Below are 17,863 nucleotides of genomic sequence, written 5' to 3'. Positions count from 1 at the left end.
TGTTCTCCTTGGAAAGACGGAGAATGAGGGGAGATCTAATAGAGGTGTACAAGATTATGAAGGGTATAGATAGGGTGAACAGTGGGAAGCTTTTTCCCAGGTCGGAGGTGACGATCACGAGGGGTCACGGGCTCAAGCTGAGAGGGGCGAAGTATAACTCAGATATCAGAGGGACGTTTTTTACACAGAGGGTGGTGGGGGCCTGGAATGCTCTGCCAAGTAGGGTGGTGGAGGCAGGCACGCTGACATCGTTTAAGACTTACCTGGATGGTCACATGAGCAGCCTGGGAATGGAGGGATACAAACGATTGGTCTCGTTGGACCAAGGAGCGGCACAGGCTTGGAGGGCCGAAGGGCCTGTTTCCTGTGCTGTACTGTTCTTTGTTCTTGTGAACAAGCACCCTCATTTGTTGTTTCCTTACAAGCTCCTAGCTCTTCCATTTCAATTAGATCGGACTGTGCCGTTTAGTACTGCACCATCATCAGCAAACTGGCACTGGAAACAAGACATGTTCCTGGAACCAGAGGGTAATGCATACCTCCAAAAGTTAATCCATTCAGAAATTTCAATTTTAATACAAATATGAGATGTGTCTACCAGCGGATTGAGTGGGAAGAACGAAGAAACCTGCACAGGTCGACAAAGCAATCGTGCTCACAAGGATTTTTTGCATCCACCATGGAAGGTACCAACACCTAGCAGATAGTTGTACACAGCAACTTTAGCATAATTGAGTATGTTCAGCTGTTTTAAAGTGGGACAGCTACCATAGAATCCCTATAGTGCATTTGGCCCATCGAGTCTGCACTGACCCTCCGAGAGAGCACCCTACCCAGGCCCAATCCCCCACCGCAACCCCATAACCCCACGCATTGGTCATGGAAAATCCACCTAATCTTCACATCTTTGGACTGTGGGAGGAAACCAGAGCAGCTGAAGGAAACCCACACAGACATGGGTAGAACATGCAGACTCCACACAGACAGTGACACAACGCTGGATTGAACCTGGGTCCCTGGCACTGTGAGGCAGCAGCGCTAACCACTGTACCACCATGTCGCCCTTCTCTGCAATATAAATGGCAGCTTTATTCCCAAGACAGGGAACATGTATTGCAGGATATATATTCAATACATAAATTCTATAAATTCAATATATACAGCCGCATATGGGGGAGCAAATTCATAGAATGATAGAATCCCTGCAGTGCAGAAGGCGGCCATTTGGCCCATCGAGTCTGCACTGTCAACAATCCCACCCAGGCCCTATCCCTGTAACCCCACATATTTACTGTATTTGTCCCTCTGATACTAAGGGGCAATTTGGCATGGCCACTCAACCTAACCTGCACATCTTTGGAGTGTGGGGGGAAACCAGAGCACCCGGAGGAAACACACGCAGACACGGAGAGAACGTGCAAACTCCACACAGATAGTGACCCGAGGCCGTAATCGAACCAAGGTCCCTGGTGCTGTGAGGCAGCAGTGCTACCCACTGTGCCACCCAAAATTGACTGTGATGGATTGGAAAATTACATTTAGAGGTCTGATGGAAGACAGGCAATGGATAGCATGTAAAGAATTATTACATGGTTCAAAGCAAATTTAAATGACTAATAAGTTGAAAGATTGTATTAAATCAAACAAGGAGGCATATGAATTGCCAAAAAAAGTAGTAAGCCTGATGATTGGAAGCATTTTAAAATTCAGAAAAGGATGACCAATAAACTGATAAAGAGAAAATAAAATAGAAACAGAATAGCAGGAATCATAAAAATGGACTGCAAAAACCTCCGTAAGTGTGTAAAAGGAAAGCGTTAGCAAAGACAAATGTGGGTCCACTACAGGCAGAAATAGAGAATTTATAATGGGAATAAGGAAATAAGGAGAAACGAAATAAATACTTTGGGCGGGATTTTCCAGCTTTTCGCCCCAAAACCGGGCAGGATGGGAAAATTCCCCCCTTTTAGTCTGTCTTCATGGAGGAAGAAACAAAAATCCTCCAAAGGAATACTAGTAACCCAAGGGACTAGTGAGAGTGAGAAACTGAAATAAATTTTTATTCATAAAAAATTAATACTGAAGAAATCAATGGGACTGAAAGTTGATAAATCCTCTGGACATGATCTATATCCTACAGAAAGGTGCGGCTGTTGAGATAGTGGATATGGTGGTGGTCATCTACCAAAACTATAGATTCTGGAACAGTTCCAGTTTGTAGGGTAGCCAATGTAACCCCACTATTTAAGTAAGGAGGGAGAGAGATAATGGGGAACTGCAGACCCATAGCCAGGCATCAATAGTAGGGAAAATAGAGTCATAGAGGTTCACAGCATGGAAACAGGCCCTTCGGCCCAACTTGTCATGGCACCCTTCTTTTTTTAAACCCTTAAGGTAATCCCAATTGCCTGCATTTGGCCCATATCCCTCTATACCCATTTTATCCATGTAACTGTCTAAATGCTTTTTAAAAGACAAAATTGTACCCGCCTCTACTACTACCTCTGGCAGCTTGTTCCAGACACTCACCACCCTCTGTGCGAAAAAATTGCCCCTCTGGACCCTTTTGTATCTCTCCCCTCTCACCTTAAACCTATGCCCTCTAGTTTTAGACTCCCCTACCTTTGGGAAAAGATATTGACTATCTAGCTGATCTATGCCCCTCATTATTTGACAGACCTCTGTAAGATCACCCCTCAGCCTCCTACGCTCCAGGAGAAAAAAGTCCCAGTCAATCCAGCCTCTCCTTATAATGCAAACCATCAAGTCCCGGTAGCATCCTAGTAAATCTTTTCTGTACTCTTTCTAGTTTGATAATATCCTTTTATAATAGGGTGAATGCTGGAATGTATTGTAAAAGATGTGACAACAGGACACTTAGAAATCAATGGTAGGTTTGGGCTGAGTAAGCATGGATTTATGAAAGGGAAATAATGTTTGACAAACCTGGTAAGAGTTTTTGGAGGATGTAACTAGCAGAATAGATAAGAGTGAACCATTGGCTGTGGTTATTTGGATTTTCAGGTCGTGTACAGGAGATGAGTAAGCAAAATTAGATCACGGGATTGAGGGTAATATAATGATATGAATTGAGAATTGGTTAACAGACAGAAAACAGAGAGTACGAATAAATGGATCATTCTCAGGTTGGCAGGCTGTGACTACTGGGGTATCGCATGAATCAATGCTTGGGCCCCAGCTATTCACTATCTAACTGACAATTTGGATATGGGGACAAAATGTAATATTTCCAAGTTTGCTGATAGCACAAAACTAGCTGGGAATGGGATGGTGAGGAGGACGAAAAGAGACAGGCTAAGTGAGCGGGCAAGGACATGGCAGACAGAATAATGTGAAAAAACGTGAAACTATCCACTTCGGAAGGAAAAATGGAAATGCCGAGCATTTCTTAGATGCTGACAGATTGGGAAATATTGATGTCCAAATGGGACCCAAGTGTCTTTGTTCTTAAGTCACTGAAAGCTAACATTCAATTGCAACAAGGTATTAGGTAGGTGAATGGTATGTTGGCCATTATTGCAAGAAGATTTGAGTACAGGAGTAAAGAAGTCTTTCTGCAAATCTAAAGAGCTTTGGTGAGAGCACACCTGGATTAGTGCGTATAGCTTTATTCTCCTTACCTGAAGAAATATATAGTGGTCATGCGGTGCAGGTTCACCAGACTGATCCTTGCAGGATTGCCTTACGAGGAGGGATTGAGACACGAGGCCTGTACTGAGAAGTGATCTCATTGAAGCATGCAAAATTCCGATAGGGTTCAACAGAGTAGATGCAGGAAAGATATTCCCCCTTGCTGGGGGCTTTTAGAACCAAAGCACATAGTTCCAGAACAGAAGCCTATTTAGGACAGAGAGGAGGAGGAATTTCTTCACAGGGGGTAGTGAATTCTTCACCTCAGAGGGCTGTGAAAGCTCAGTCATTCAGTATATTCAAGAGATCGATAGCTTTCTTGAAATTAATACCAAGGGATATAGGGATAATGTTGGTAAATGGTGTTGTGGTAGATGATCAGCCATGGTCTAGCTGAATGACTGAGCAGGCTCAAGGGGCAAATGGCTACCCCTGTTCATTTTTTCTAATATACAGAATGCACCACAATAGTAAGTGAATGCACTGCATTTTGGCATTAAACTGAGATTTGTTTTTATTTTTAAAAAAATGGAATAGTCAATCCTCATTACATTCTATGACACAAACATGGTGTAATGACAGTACAGAGTGAATATCTAAGGCAAGCAAAGGTGTGCCTCACGTTATAAAACAAATATTGGGAATGACAAGAAAAACGATTTCAACAAAGGATTATAAAATCCCGGTATGACAACAACAAGAACAAGAGAATTTCAGTTTTCGTTAACAAAAAACCCCAGTCGGTGCTGGAATAAACTAAAAGCAGTAATGCACTGATTCAACTCAATGCTCATTTGCTTTTACAGTATAATGATCCACAGGTTAAATGGATTAAGTGACCATTCAGTAGAACATTACACCCCTTTAGTCACACAAAGCTAGGGAAAATCTAAATATATTCAAACACAGCATGTCGTCATTAAAACATTTATGAAATGTAACTACAGAATTCTTATTTAAGACTCACTGCTGTGAATTCATGAATAATGCGCCGCAGGGTAACTGTCTGTACAATTACAGTACATTGGCAGATTAACTCTGATGTATTTGCAAGGCATGCTCCACCAATGATTAGTTGCAGTAAAATACTATTGACTGTCCCAATTATTAAATCAGCCAGCTGCGGGTGCTGATGAGTTGGTTCAACCATGTTAGGGAAAGCAGAACTGAAAATTCTGTTCGGTCGCTTCCACACTCTTTGAAATCCAAACCGGCAGAACATATTCAGTTTTCTCAACATTACTTTTTCCTCTATTTTTGATCCAAGGGGAAGAATAACCAAGCTCTGAGCTTCTGGGTTCAGACTATAACAGGGGACAAATGCCAAAGCAGAATGGAGACTGAGAATACATATTTGCATTAAACAGGAGAGAGGAAATGACCTATCCTTCAGATTCCCACTTCAAACCAGTGGAACGATTAAGCTTTCACAAAGCATTCCAGTTATCACCCTGGTCAATACTTAATTGAACACACATTAGTGTTTGGCTGATTCAGGTTTCAGATGACTGAGCCACTAAGTAACTGGAAGCGTCAAGTATGAAATCTTTAATACTTACTTCATATTGCGATTTCAATTACTTTTCTTTTTAATCTTAAACTGATGATAAATTGACACAGGTTTCTAAGGACTGACTATTTTGATTCACTAAACCATGACTAGGTAAGATCCGCAGCGAATTAGTAACAACAGGTGAATGACTTGTGTGGCAGAACTATTAATGCATCCTGGTAAATATGCACACCGCAATATTTTATCCACTTCCAGTAAGCTGGATGTGAATAAATGATTGATAATGCCATGGTAAAAGCAAAATACTATGGGTGCTAGGAATCTGAAATAAAAACAGGAAATGCTGGAAAAACTCAGCAAGTCTAGCAGCATCTGTGGAGAGAGAAAAACAGTTAACATTTCTCGTCTGGATGATTTTTTTCTGATAATTCTATTTCCTATTTACACGCAAGGATTCCATTCCCCTTTGAAGATTCAACTCGGTTGCATTGCACGTATACTTTTTTCTTTCTCTACAATACTGGGCATAATATTTGTGATGGCACTTAACAGAATAAGTAAGTCATTTAAAAATAATTAAATGCAATCGAAAGTCGGACACCAAAACGAAAGAGGATATATCTGGAGGGCGAGTAAAAGCTTGGTCAAAGAAATTAGTTCTAAGGAAGGTCTTAAAGGAGAAGAGGCAGGTGGAGAGCCTTAAGGAGATCATTCTTATAATGTGGACCCTCGGGGCAGGATTTTACGGCCTCACTCGGGCGAGACCGAACCGAAACGAAAGTTCCCGCCCAAGGTCAACGGAGATTTCCGTTGCTGGACCCTCGCCTGCTCCAATTCCATGGCGGGTGAGGCGGTAGAATTCCGGCCATGATGTCGGAGGATATGATGGTCAACAATGAGAAAATAATGTGGGATAAGTCTAGGAAGCCGGAGTCAGAGGACCAAAGTGAGTCGGAATGATGGTAAAGCAGGAAACGGTATCGGATAGGAAATGCATAGCATAGTTTTGATTGAGCTTATATTTATTGGGGATGTAAGGCCAATCAGGACAACATTACAATGGTAGGGCCGAAAGGAAACAAAATAATTGATCAGGATTGAGGCAGCAGATTGGTAATGGTAGGGGAAAGAGGCAAGCAAAGTTACAAGGTGGATGTAAACAGCCTTGGTGCTTGGGAGATCAACTCTAGGTTGGATAGGTTGCCAAACAGTTTAATTCAGCCTGAGAGAGCGGCCAGACAAAATTTGTGGTGGAGGTTAAAGATGTCGACTTTGACAGTCCCAAAAGACAGACATGTATTTACATAATGCCTTTCACTACCACCGGACATTACAAAGTGCTTGGCAGCGAGTGAAGTTTTTCTTATAAATTTAGCCACTGTTATAATATTGGGAACCAATTTGCGTGCAGCAAGCTCCAACAAACCGCATGGTGATAATGAACAGTTAATCTGATTTTGCGATGTTGATTGAGGGATAAATACTGGCCAGGACATCAGGGATAACTCATTGACCAATGATCAAAAGCTGAAAAGCCAGTCTCTACCACCCATCCTGACAAATCCCTCAGCACGGCTCTGTGTTTGCAACATAAGATGATCTCTGATTCTCAAAGAATATGTTTGTAGAAATGTAAGAAAGTATATGCTTGGAGCAAAGAAAATGTAGTCCATGTGAAGTATCTGAAAAACTGATACATCTCAAAGTCAGCTATCTCAAATGTCTATCCAATTGTGCTGGAAGTCTCACCACATTATCACCATTCTAATATTCCATTCCAAACATCCACCCCCTGAGTGTAAAGTAAAGTAATTAAAACTAAGTCTATGCATCTTCCTGTGCTAAAGCTAAGTCCATCCCCCAAATTTAGATTCTGTGGCATCTATTGGAATTCCATTTATTTATTTCAGAAAGCATTGGTACATTTATTACCATCTCCACTGAGCCTGCACTTCTTCAGGGTAAACAATTCCAGGCTTTGCAATCTTCCTTCAGAACTCAGATGTCTGAAAACGGGTATTAATGCAGTAAAAGGCAACTAAACTAGCTTCAATGCTTCGACATCTTCACTGCTGAACAATTAGCAGAGTTTTACACAGTTCTGCAGCTGCTGCCTGACCAGTGACTAACACCAGTGGCAACTTGTGCTAGGTCTTTGGCTCTGCACCTAGATTTGGTCAGTTTTTCTTACTACCATCAGATGTTGGTTTCACCAGCACTCCTAGATCTCTTTTCTGTGTCGTGTCCTTTAACTCAGAATCATTTGGGGTTGTGTTCCTCCGGTTAGTTCCTTAATCTCATTTCCTTGTTTTTGCCCACATTGCAACTCAGAACCTCAGTTTATCAATCTATCCAGATCTTTTTATTTAGTTTGCCTGCCCCCTTTTATTTGAAACCTCCTCCCAAATTTGGAGTCTTCTTGCAGACGTTTTGCTTTTATATGCATTAAACAGCAATGGCTCCACCCCCGCTCCCTGTCACATGGAAGTAGCTCTATCTGTGACAATCCATTCCTTTCTCGAGCATAGCCAACTTTCAACCCAGCCCATGCCTTTCTACTTGCTTATTTGTGCGCCATGGTATTAGTAACACTACATTCTGCACTCTCTTCTTTCCTTCTCTACGTACGGTGTGTGTTGTCCATAGTGGTCAAGAAACAATACATGTGACAATGATAAATCAAATCAAAAAAGCCGTGCTGAGGTCCAAATAAAATCCACAGAATCTGTCATCAACAAGGTCTTTCATTGCCTCAAAGATTCCAGTATATTTGTTAGACAAGATCGCCCTACCATAAATTCACACCATCTGCCTCACCATACAACATCTATCAAGGTGCTGTCATGGTAAGCAAGCCAAGTGTTTTATAAAGTTCCTACTCTTCCTGTTAAATCTGATTAAATCCTGATTTTCGGTGACGATAGGCAGAAAAAAAGATTGCAGATGGCAATTTTATACTCACTAATATACTTCCTGTTTTTTTCAAAACAGAATATGTGCACAAACTGGCCTTCAGATGCTGCACAGGGGAAATGCAAAACAATTTCTCCTCAGAAGAGAAATTATTTCAATGTTTTGTGTATTTAATTTCCCTTGGGTTGTTGTTTGTTCCCTTCAGTGGCTCCACTGACCCCTGTGTTCCTGTCCACTTTATTCCAACTGCTAGATGTAGATGTGTTTTAAATTCACACATACATATATAATATTTTTTAAAATCATCTCTTAACTCTGATAAAACATTGTTTGAACATACTCAGTACTATAGAAGCTGATAAAACTATTTTCGGAGAACCAGAAATTCAACCCAAAATTGTGCTTCTTTAAAAAATAAATTACTGCAATCAATTTGTCCAAAGATGTGCGGGTTAGGTGGATTGGCAATGCTAAATTGCCCCTTAGTGTCAGAGGGACTAGCTAGGGTAAAAATGCATGGGGTTATGGGGATAGGGATTGTGGTCGGTGCAGATTTGATTGGCCAAATGGCCTCTTTCTGCACTGTAAGATTCTATGATTCTAATTTACCCACTGCATTCAAACCTAGATAAACCAACGCACCAGACAATTCCCACAGAATTCTTTAAAATTCCTTTCAACACAGTTAATAGGCAGTTTCCTTATCAGCAACATAACCGCAATGCAATAAGTTTTGGTGGTGACGAATTGAGAGTGCAGTCTCCAAGGGAATTCTGCATAGTTGGAAATGTCGTGCGTGGATGAGACATTAAACTGAGGCCATATCTGTCATGTGGACACAAAAGATCCTGTGGCACTATTCCAAAGAGGAGCAACAAGTCTTCTTTGTGTCCTAGCCACCACACACACCTCTCAACCACCACCAAAATAGATTACGTTGTCATTCATCACACTGTTGTTTGAAAGATCTTACTGTGTTCAAACTAGCTGCTACATTGCCTACAAAAAGGATGACTGGTCTTCAAAATTAATTCATTGGGCAGCATGAAGCAAAATGGGCGTGGAGCCAAACCGCTCCATTCGATTCTGCCCTGCCGACCTAATGAGCTGCGGGCAGGCTAAACTCAGGCAGTAGAACCTCTGCCCCTGACTTTGGGGAGGGGAGGGGGGGGGGGGGTGGGGGGAGTTCCACCCTCAGCTCCGTCAGGACTGGCAGTGCCAAGAGAGGATTAGTGGGCACTGCCAGGTATGCCAACAAGCCCAAGAAGAAAGCCCATGGATCCCAGAGCAAGGTAAGCCATGGTCTTGGGTATGGAGAGTCCAGGCAATTTAGAGGTGGGGCAGGTGTGTTTTTTATAGAACAAGCGAGTAGGAAGAAAGGGGGTGGATACTATCTGAGGGGTCTGCTCCGCGATGCATGAAGGGCACCCCTAGAAGACAGTACTTCCTATTCCTTCCTGCTCTCTGAAATCATTTGTTACAAAAAGTGGCCTGCCCATTCCCATTATATTGCCCACGCCAACATTTTACGGGATCGGCAGCATATTATTGGGGTCAATTGGCTGGTTAACAAACTCAATTCACCCCTGATTATTTAAATATTATTTTGTGAGCTCTAGGATAGGTGGGAAGTAGGATAGATTGGGCATCTGCCCTATTTGCACTTAGAATATCTACGGTACAGAAGGAGGCCATTAAGCCCATCGAGTCTGTACCAATCACAATCCTATCCAGGCCCTATACCCGTAACCCCACACATTTACCCCGCTGATCCCCCTGACACTAGGGTCAACTTAGCATGGTCAATCAACCTAACTCGCACATCTTTGAACTGTTGGGAGGAATCCGGAGCACCCGGAGGAAACCCTCGCAGACACAGTGAGAAAGTGCAAACTCCGCACAGACAGTGATCCGAGGCCGGAATTGAACCTGGGTCCCTAGCGCTGTGAGGCAGCAGTGCTAACCACTGTGATTTTACATTCTCTCTCCCCCACCCCCCCATCAAAAATACATGAAATACAGCCCCCATTGACTGAAGCACTATGGGACAACTTGAAAACTTGGAAAGCGTTGTAGAAATCCAAGTTTTTCTCTTTGAGGTGTTTTATTGTTCTGCCCTCAGGATGCTTGGTAAAAACAATGACCCCTTTATATGGGCATAAAGGATCCTATACTCCAAATAAAGAACAGCAAGGGAGTTCTTTCAGTGCCCTGAACATTTAACTCACAACTATTACCACTAAAATAGATCATCTGGTTATTTATCTCATTGTTGTCACTGCACAAATTGGCTGCCACATATTACAAGACTGATTACAACTGTAAAATACTTTGTCTGCGAAACATTTTGCGCCATCATGAGGTCAGGAAAGGCACAATATGAAAACATGTACAATAATAATGTATGTCATCAACATGAAGTACAGAAATGACAGATTATTGTATTCGACAAATGAAGTATATTTTTTCTCAATGTCTGTCAATGCAGGATTATCGTAGCCAGATCAGATATACTCGTCACAGCCAAGTAATGTAGATCATTGGGGACCGAAAGTAGAGTGTCATCTTGTGCAAGATTCTAACTCAGGTTTCTCTGTGCTCCCGGCAACTCCTCCCTCTCTCTCTCTCTGTTCCCAGCATACGCCACCGCGATTCCACGAAGTTAGTAAATTTGTGTTTAATATTAATGTTAGTCATTCACACGCCGGCACCAATTCACACGATCACAAATGGGAAATCAGGAAATCGGGACAGAACGGGTAAAACAACCTAGAGCAGAAAGTGGCAAACTTAAAGAATAGAATGTCTGAATTCAATTGTCCTTCTATTCAAAAGTAGGGCTACTGTTGCTCAAACAGCTTTTTGGGTGGAAAGTGAGGAGTTGTCATTTTAGGAGAGTATATGCAGTATCTTTGTATGAATAGAACACTGTTGAAAATACTAATTGTGGAAGTAAGCAGGAACTATGTACAAAAATCTTAAATAATTTGAGACAACAGAAAATTGAAAGCATTACACAGAACAGTAGATTCAGCGGAAGTGAACTAAAAACCAACAGATACTTTAGTGGATCATCCATGATGTTGCAGTTAGTTAAGGACAGAAGTTTGTGACGTGGCAGTTACAGTAGAAGCCCTACAACGCAGAAGGCGGCTATTCAGCCCTTCAGGTCTGCAGTGACCCTCCAAAAGAGCATTTTACCCAGGCCCTATCTCCGTAACCCTACATATTTAGCCTGCTAATCCCCTAAAGCTAAACATCTTGGGACGCTAAGGGGCAATTTAGCATGACCAATCCATCTAACCTACACATCTCTGGAGGAGACCGGAGCAGCTGGAGGAAACTCATGCAGACACAGGGAGAATGTAAATTAAGTGAAAACTGGTACGGTGTTTTTACCTGATTCCAGAGAAACCTTAAGATAATCTAGATAAGTGAACAGTGGTGACATACTTAAATTTTGAGTCAATCCGCATTAGTGCCCTGATAAAGTATTTTCATTAGTTTGCCTATCAAAATACAAACTTTGTTGTACCTCAGACACATCTGAAGTCCAACACTGACTTTACTCAAGACTTTTAGTGTGTTAAGTATTGGATGCATATTGATCAAATACCCCATTTAATACTATATAGCCCAAACAATAGAATGGTCAGAGCAACACCAAAGCAATGTCAGAATTAACTAGTTTGTCTGAAGTTGCAGTCTGGCAGTAAAACAAAATCTGTACAGGTCAGCAATATTAATTACACAGAATGAAATGGCAGCCTGGCAAAAGCATTGTTGCCTCCGCTACTTTACCTTAACTAATCCCACATATTGATTATTCTTTGCAGAAGAAGAATTTCTTGATAATAGTCCTAAATTTGCCCTTTAATGGTCTGAAGCCTTGTCCTCCAATTGTACTCCTGCAGTTTAAAGTAAAATTCAGGGTTCTCTTGTTTTATGCCCATAACAATCTTGCACACCTCTATAAAATCACCTCTCATGCCTCCTTTCTAGGTTAAAAAGTGCAACTATTTCCAGCCCTTCCTCAGTATTTGATAACGTGGATGGGTTTTGTGAGCTGATCTGAGCATTGCTCCTGCATCTGAATGTCTGTAGTTTATTGGCAACCAGAACTGAACATGGTATTCAAAATGCAGTCTGACCAGCCCAGTAATCATCACTGGCTCCACTGATAAAATTATATTGCCCAAACAATCAAGTAACAGCTTTTGACTCTATTGATTACTGCAGCACACGGGTTAGACATGCTTGGTCTGTTTTGGATTAGATCTTTCACTGTACAGAAAGGAGGTAATTTTGAAAATACGAGCAAAACAGATTACCAGTATGGAGCAGCCTGGCAAGTTTATTATTATTTATGTACAGGAAGCAAAGTGAAGCCTGGAGAAATAAGTGAATTTTAATTATAATTGGCACACTTGCTGTAAAATAAAACAGCTTAATCATTGATGTCTGATCTCACCAAAATGCCTGCTCAGTCTGCTTCAATCTGAAGGAATTGATTTGATTTGATTTATTATAGTCACATGTATCAGTATACAGTGAAAAGTATTGTTTCTTGCGCGCTATACAGACAAAGCATACCGTTCATACAGAAGGAAACGAGAGAGTGTAGAATGCAGTGTTACAGTCATAGCTAGGGTGTAGAGAAAGATCAACTTAATGCAAGGTAGGTCCATTCAAAAGTCTGATGGCAACAGGGAAGAAGCTGTTCTTGAGTCGGTTGATATGCGATCTCAGACTTTTGTATCTTATTCCCGACGGATTAAGGTGGAAGAGCATGTCCGGGGTGCGTGGGGTCCTTAATTATGCTGGCTGCTTTGCCAGGGCAGTGGGAAATGTAGACAGAGTCAATGGATGGGAGGCTGGTTTGCGTAATGGATTGGGCTACATTCACGACCTTTTGTAGTTGCTTGCGGTCTTGGGCAGAACAGGAGCCGTACCAAGCTGTGATACAACCAGAAAGAATGCTTTCTATGGTGCATCTGTAAACGTTGGTGAGAGTTGTAGCTGACATGCCAAATGTCCTTAGTCTTCTGAGAAAGTAGAGGCGTTGGTGGGCTTTCTTAACTATAGTATCGGAATGGGGGGACCAGGACAGGTTGTTGGTGATCTAGACACCTAAAAACTTGAAGCTCTCAACCATTTCTACTTTGGCCCCGTTGATGTAGACAGGGGCATGTTCTTCACTATGCTTCGTAAAGTCGATGACAATCTCCTTCGTTTTGTTGACATTGAGGGAGAGATTATTGTTGTCACACCAGGTATGAAAGACATCAATGTCCAGTTCAGGTCATGAGATAATAGTATTGTTACATTCCCCAAGCTACGCTATTTTGCAAGTAGATATCAGTCAAGATGAGTTAACTTCCATTAGGCAAGATATTCAAACCACCAATGGGAATGACTGACTGCACACCAGCAAACCTAACTTTACAACAGAATCCCAATCAGGTTCAGCTTCTGAATCAGAGCAAACAACATGAACTTGTGGGAATGGTGGTGAAACTGGCAAAAAATGGTTCTTTACAAAAATCTGAAATTATACTCTGCTTCCGAACATAATAATTATTTTCAACAGAAGGTTTGATATACAACAGCAGTCAACCACACCCAAATTTTGAATTTGATTGACAAATATAGTCAACAAAAATCAATGTAATTATCCCCGCCACGTATTCTGAAGGGATATTCGCCTGGTTGGTGGCACACTCAAACAAACGGATGATTCAGTTTCGGAATCTGTTAACTTTCCTTCTTTGGTTCTTGAAGTGAAATTAATTCCAGGGTTGTGACCTGTGAATTGTTAGCACTTATATACCACAGGATATTATTTCTGGTAATAATTACGTTTCGAAATGTTATTTACAGGGTTCCGCTAACGTTAATTTCTAGTTCTGCCAATCGCACTGTGTCTCCTCTTGGTGTTTGCTCTTAATAATTTAGCAACCCCTGTCTATCTACTACATTTTAATTAGTGGCATTACTACTGCGCAAATTAAATACAGTTACGATGAGCTGAGCTGATGTCAAGCAATACTGGAAATAAATGTCTCCACTTTGAAAAAAAACTGAAGCAATGACAAAAATATATGTTTGCATTTATTATTTTAATATATATTGTGTGTTAAAATTTTGAACACTTATTAACAATTCACTATTTCTGATGAATTTCTTTCTCTCCTGAAGGCATACACTCCAACTTAGGGTAGGGTACTAAAGCTGCTGGTGCTTTCAAGTAGTTTGCCCAGGTGGTTATTAATCATGTGTGAACCATGACTGAGAGCCAGATGGTTTTGCCAATAAAGGCCATGGCCGAAATTCTCCGACCATTCACACCCTTCCGCCGCTGCCAGCGATAACGGAGAATAATCGGGGCAGGCACCTGCAAGATGCAGCACTTGTAAATGTAAGCCTAAGGCACAGTGAACACAGCAATGGGTTTGCACAGCATCTTTTGTTTTTCTCCCCAATGTTACATGTGTAGTTCACCAGTTAAGGTTGTCTTTTTAATTGTTTCACTTCTTAAAGATCATGAAGATAAATGACTACTTTGAGTTTCCTGTGTATTCGAGAGGTTAGGGCCTCTTCAGTGCTTGACATTTGAGGCAGTGGTGTGGCATTGGGTTCATGGCATGGCTTTGTGTGCGGTGATTGGGAAGGAAGAGGATGTTTTGGTCTCAAACGGAAGGCAAGCGTTGGCTGCCTAGCTGAAGGAATGCTGAATCAATGCCTTGTTGATGTCCTCCCTTCCTCTAGTTTCCTCATTCTAGCACCTCATCCCCACTATCTGTCTGTCCAGGCTCCACATTGGAATCTTCATTGGATTCCACCTCCGACGCGAGTGCAGCTGCTTCAGTGTCTTCCTGGCCCAGTGGTTCCCCACCTAGAGAGAACGAGATTATGCAGAGCACAGCAGATGATGATGATGATGAGGAGCGACACTCACTCTGGCAGATACTGCAGAGCACCCTTGGATTGATCTAGGCATCGGAACCTCATCTTCAGCAGACCGATTGTCCTCTCCGCCACTGCCCTTGTGTATATATGACTGCGATTGTATCTGCCCTCTGCCTCTAGCCTCGGGTGTTTGAATGGAGTCCTCAGCTACCTTTTCAAGGGATACCCTTGTCACCCAGCAACCATTTGTCAAGGTGAGCTGGAGCCACAAACAGCCTTGACACTAGAGTGTCTCAGTACGTAGGCACTGCCAGGGTGCTGCCAGGGTAACTTGCACAGAGCTGTAGAACCTGAATCCTGTGGTCACAAGCTAACTTCATGGAGTGAAACCCCTTCCTATTGACAAAGGTGCCCAGCTGGCCAACTGGCACCTTGATGCCACATGGGTGCAATCAATGGCAGCCTGGATGCCCTGCAATGGCAGCGAAGTCTCTGGCCTGCTCAGCATGGCTGATTTGTTCAGTCCTTAAATGGTTGAATGTGCTCACCTGCCTGAACAGAGCGTCAGTCGCCAACTTGACACAGCTGTGTGCACCTGACTGCGAGATTCCATAAAGATCACCCACTGACCCCTGGAAAGATTAGGGGGCACAAAAGTTGTGACCTTGACAGCCACAGGTATTGGGTGTTCACCCATATGATTGGAGGCTCTCTCTGGCCCAGTCATCAGGTAGATGGTCATCTTGGCTTCCAGAGCCTCCTGCGACACTGGATCTCTGTCATGTTGAGGTAGTTGGATGGCTGCCTGTACACCCAGGCAGCTGGGTCGTGGTGTCTTCTGCAGGGCTACCCTCTTTGCCCTCCCTGCTAGCCCTGAACAGCCAGTGCCAGCACCTCTTTGAGGTGAAGATGCCTGCAGCCACTTGGCCTCCGCCCTCTTGGGCTCCTATCTTCCTGCTCAGAGGAGGTGCTTCCTGCTGAACATCTGCAGAGACGCAAATAGGGCTGACCCATGCACTGAGGGTGCCAAAGGGTTGGAAATTTCAGAGAGATGTCACAAGACTGAAAAGTCCAAATGACATGCACAAACCTCAAAAGAAAGCAGTGAAAATGTTCACAAAACTCTAATCTAAGCCCGTTATCAACCTCGCAATAACTTCTACCAACTCAGCTTGCCTTTTCTCCCGCCCTCTTTTGCCTCGCCTTTGGATGACAAAACAGCCAAAACGGATTGGCCACCTGTCCCTTGTTGACGATTTAAAAATCTCACAGCAACGAAAATCCAGGTTAATTGGTGTTTAAATCATTTAAACTGTCTTCTTAATTGTCAGCAGGTATGTATCTGGCTTGTGCCCTTTGACTGAAATATCACGCCAAGTGCGCTATAATATCAGGATGTACACCTGACATCTTCTCATGCACTTCTGGGTCGGGCACACATCCGAACTTCGGATGTAAGATTCTGCCCGTGGTGATGGCGAACTTGCCTGCCCAGCCATTGGGGAACCATCCTATTAGGATGCTTGACTTTAATTCTAAGGCAAAACTTCAACTTTTATGATCATTAGTCACATTTCAATACATTTATTGCAACAAATATAGTAAGTCCCCACCTAACGTTGATTCAGTGTTGTTTTACGATGTTGTTCACTGTAACATTGTTTGTCACTCACTCCCTGTTCTGTGGCCTGCACATCCCAATCTGCACATGATTCTGTGGCTCCCTCTAATCACTTCCACTCCCCCTCTCTCAGTCCTGAAGTCTCTGCCACTAGATGGAGCCCAGTCAATCTGAAACCAGGCAGCTGGTGGAGTGTAATCTTTTTCACATTTATTGTAAATTGTATTTCTTTTATATTTTTTAATTTATTTTAGTTCAAAAGGTTATTTCATGTAAGAATGTAGGCACTTGGGAATGTACAACATTTCAACTTATGGGGCCTGATTTTACCATTGAGTTTCGCCCGTTTTTGAGCATGAAAACTTGGTAAAATTGGGCGTGAGATGAGTAGCGCAATCCACGACCGCCTCCGCGCCGGTTCCCGCTTTACCAAGGCCTGAAAATGGCCACGACCGGGACCGCGCCCAAAATGGTGGCGACGGCCATTTAAATGCATTTCAATAGACTTAAAGGGCTGCACGCCCAACTTTACCGGCACTTCCCCCCTTTATCATCGCGTTCGCCAATCTGGAATCAGCACGAAACAGACATGCTCTACATAAGGAGCCAGTCCATGAAAGTTCGGAGCAGCCATCAGTTTGACAGCCACCGAACGTGGGTGCCCTCCCTGCCCCGAGGTGCCAGGTCCTAGCAGAGATGTATGTGGCATTTCCCAGTCAGCTGTGCATACCTGTGTAAAGCAGGTCGCGGAAGCCCAGTATGCCTGGGCAGGGCAGCACATCAAATTTAACCTGGACCAGGCCATCAGGAAGCCCGGGCTGCAGGGTTACAGCCATTGCGGGGATGCCTAATATACAAGGGGCTATCGACTGCACCCACATCGCCCTCAAGGCCTCGCTGCAGAATCCACAAAGATTCATCAACAGGAAGGGTTTCCACTCCCTGAATGTCCAATTAGTGTGTGACCACAAGATGAACATGATGCATGTCTGCGTGAGACAACCAGGCAATGTGCACGACAGCTTCATTCTCAGGAGCTCTGACATCCCGGAAGCATTTGAGGAGCAGCCCAGGCTGCGGGGGTGGCCCGTGGGTGATATGGGTTACCCGCTTCGGACATGGCTGATGACGTCTGTGTGGAGGCCTGTGTCTGAGGCGGAGACCCGCTATAATGAGGCCCATGTAGCCACCCGCGCAATAGTGGAGAGGTACATTGGGCTCCTCAAAATGCAATTCCGGGACCTGGACCGCTCTGG

The 17,863-nt window shown here is 43.1% G+C and overlaps 1 protein-coding gene across 8 annotated transcripts in view; it reads right to left on the bottom strand.

Annotated features, from left to right (window-relative positions):
• bbx (BBX high mobility group box domain containing) overlaps positions 1-17,863 on the bottom strand; it is a 209,923-nt gene that overhangs the window by 74,690 nt on the left and 117,370 nt on the right. The gene's annotated exons all lie outside the window — the stretch shown is intronic.

The sequence above is a fragment of the Mustelus asterias genome, chromosome 17, assembly GCF_964213995.1.
Source record: "Mustelus asterias chromosome 17, sMusAst1.hap1.1, whole genome shotgun sequence".
Classification (NCBI taxonomy): Eukaryota; Metazoa; Chordata; class Chondrichthyes; order Carcharhiniformes; family Triakidae; genus Mustelus; species Mustelus asterias.
This window is presented reverse-complemented; position numbering and strand designations above follow the sequence as displayed.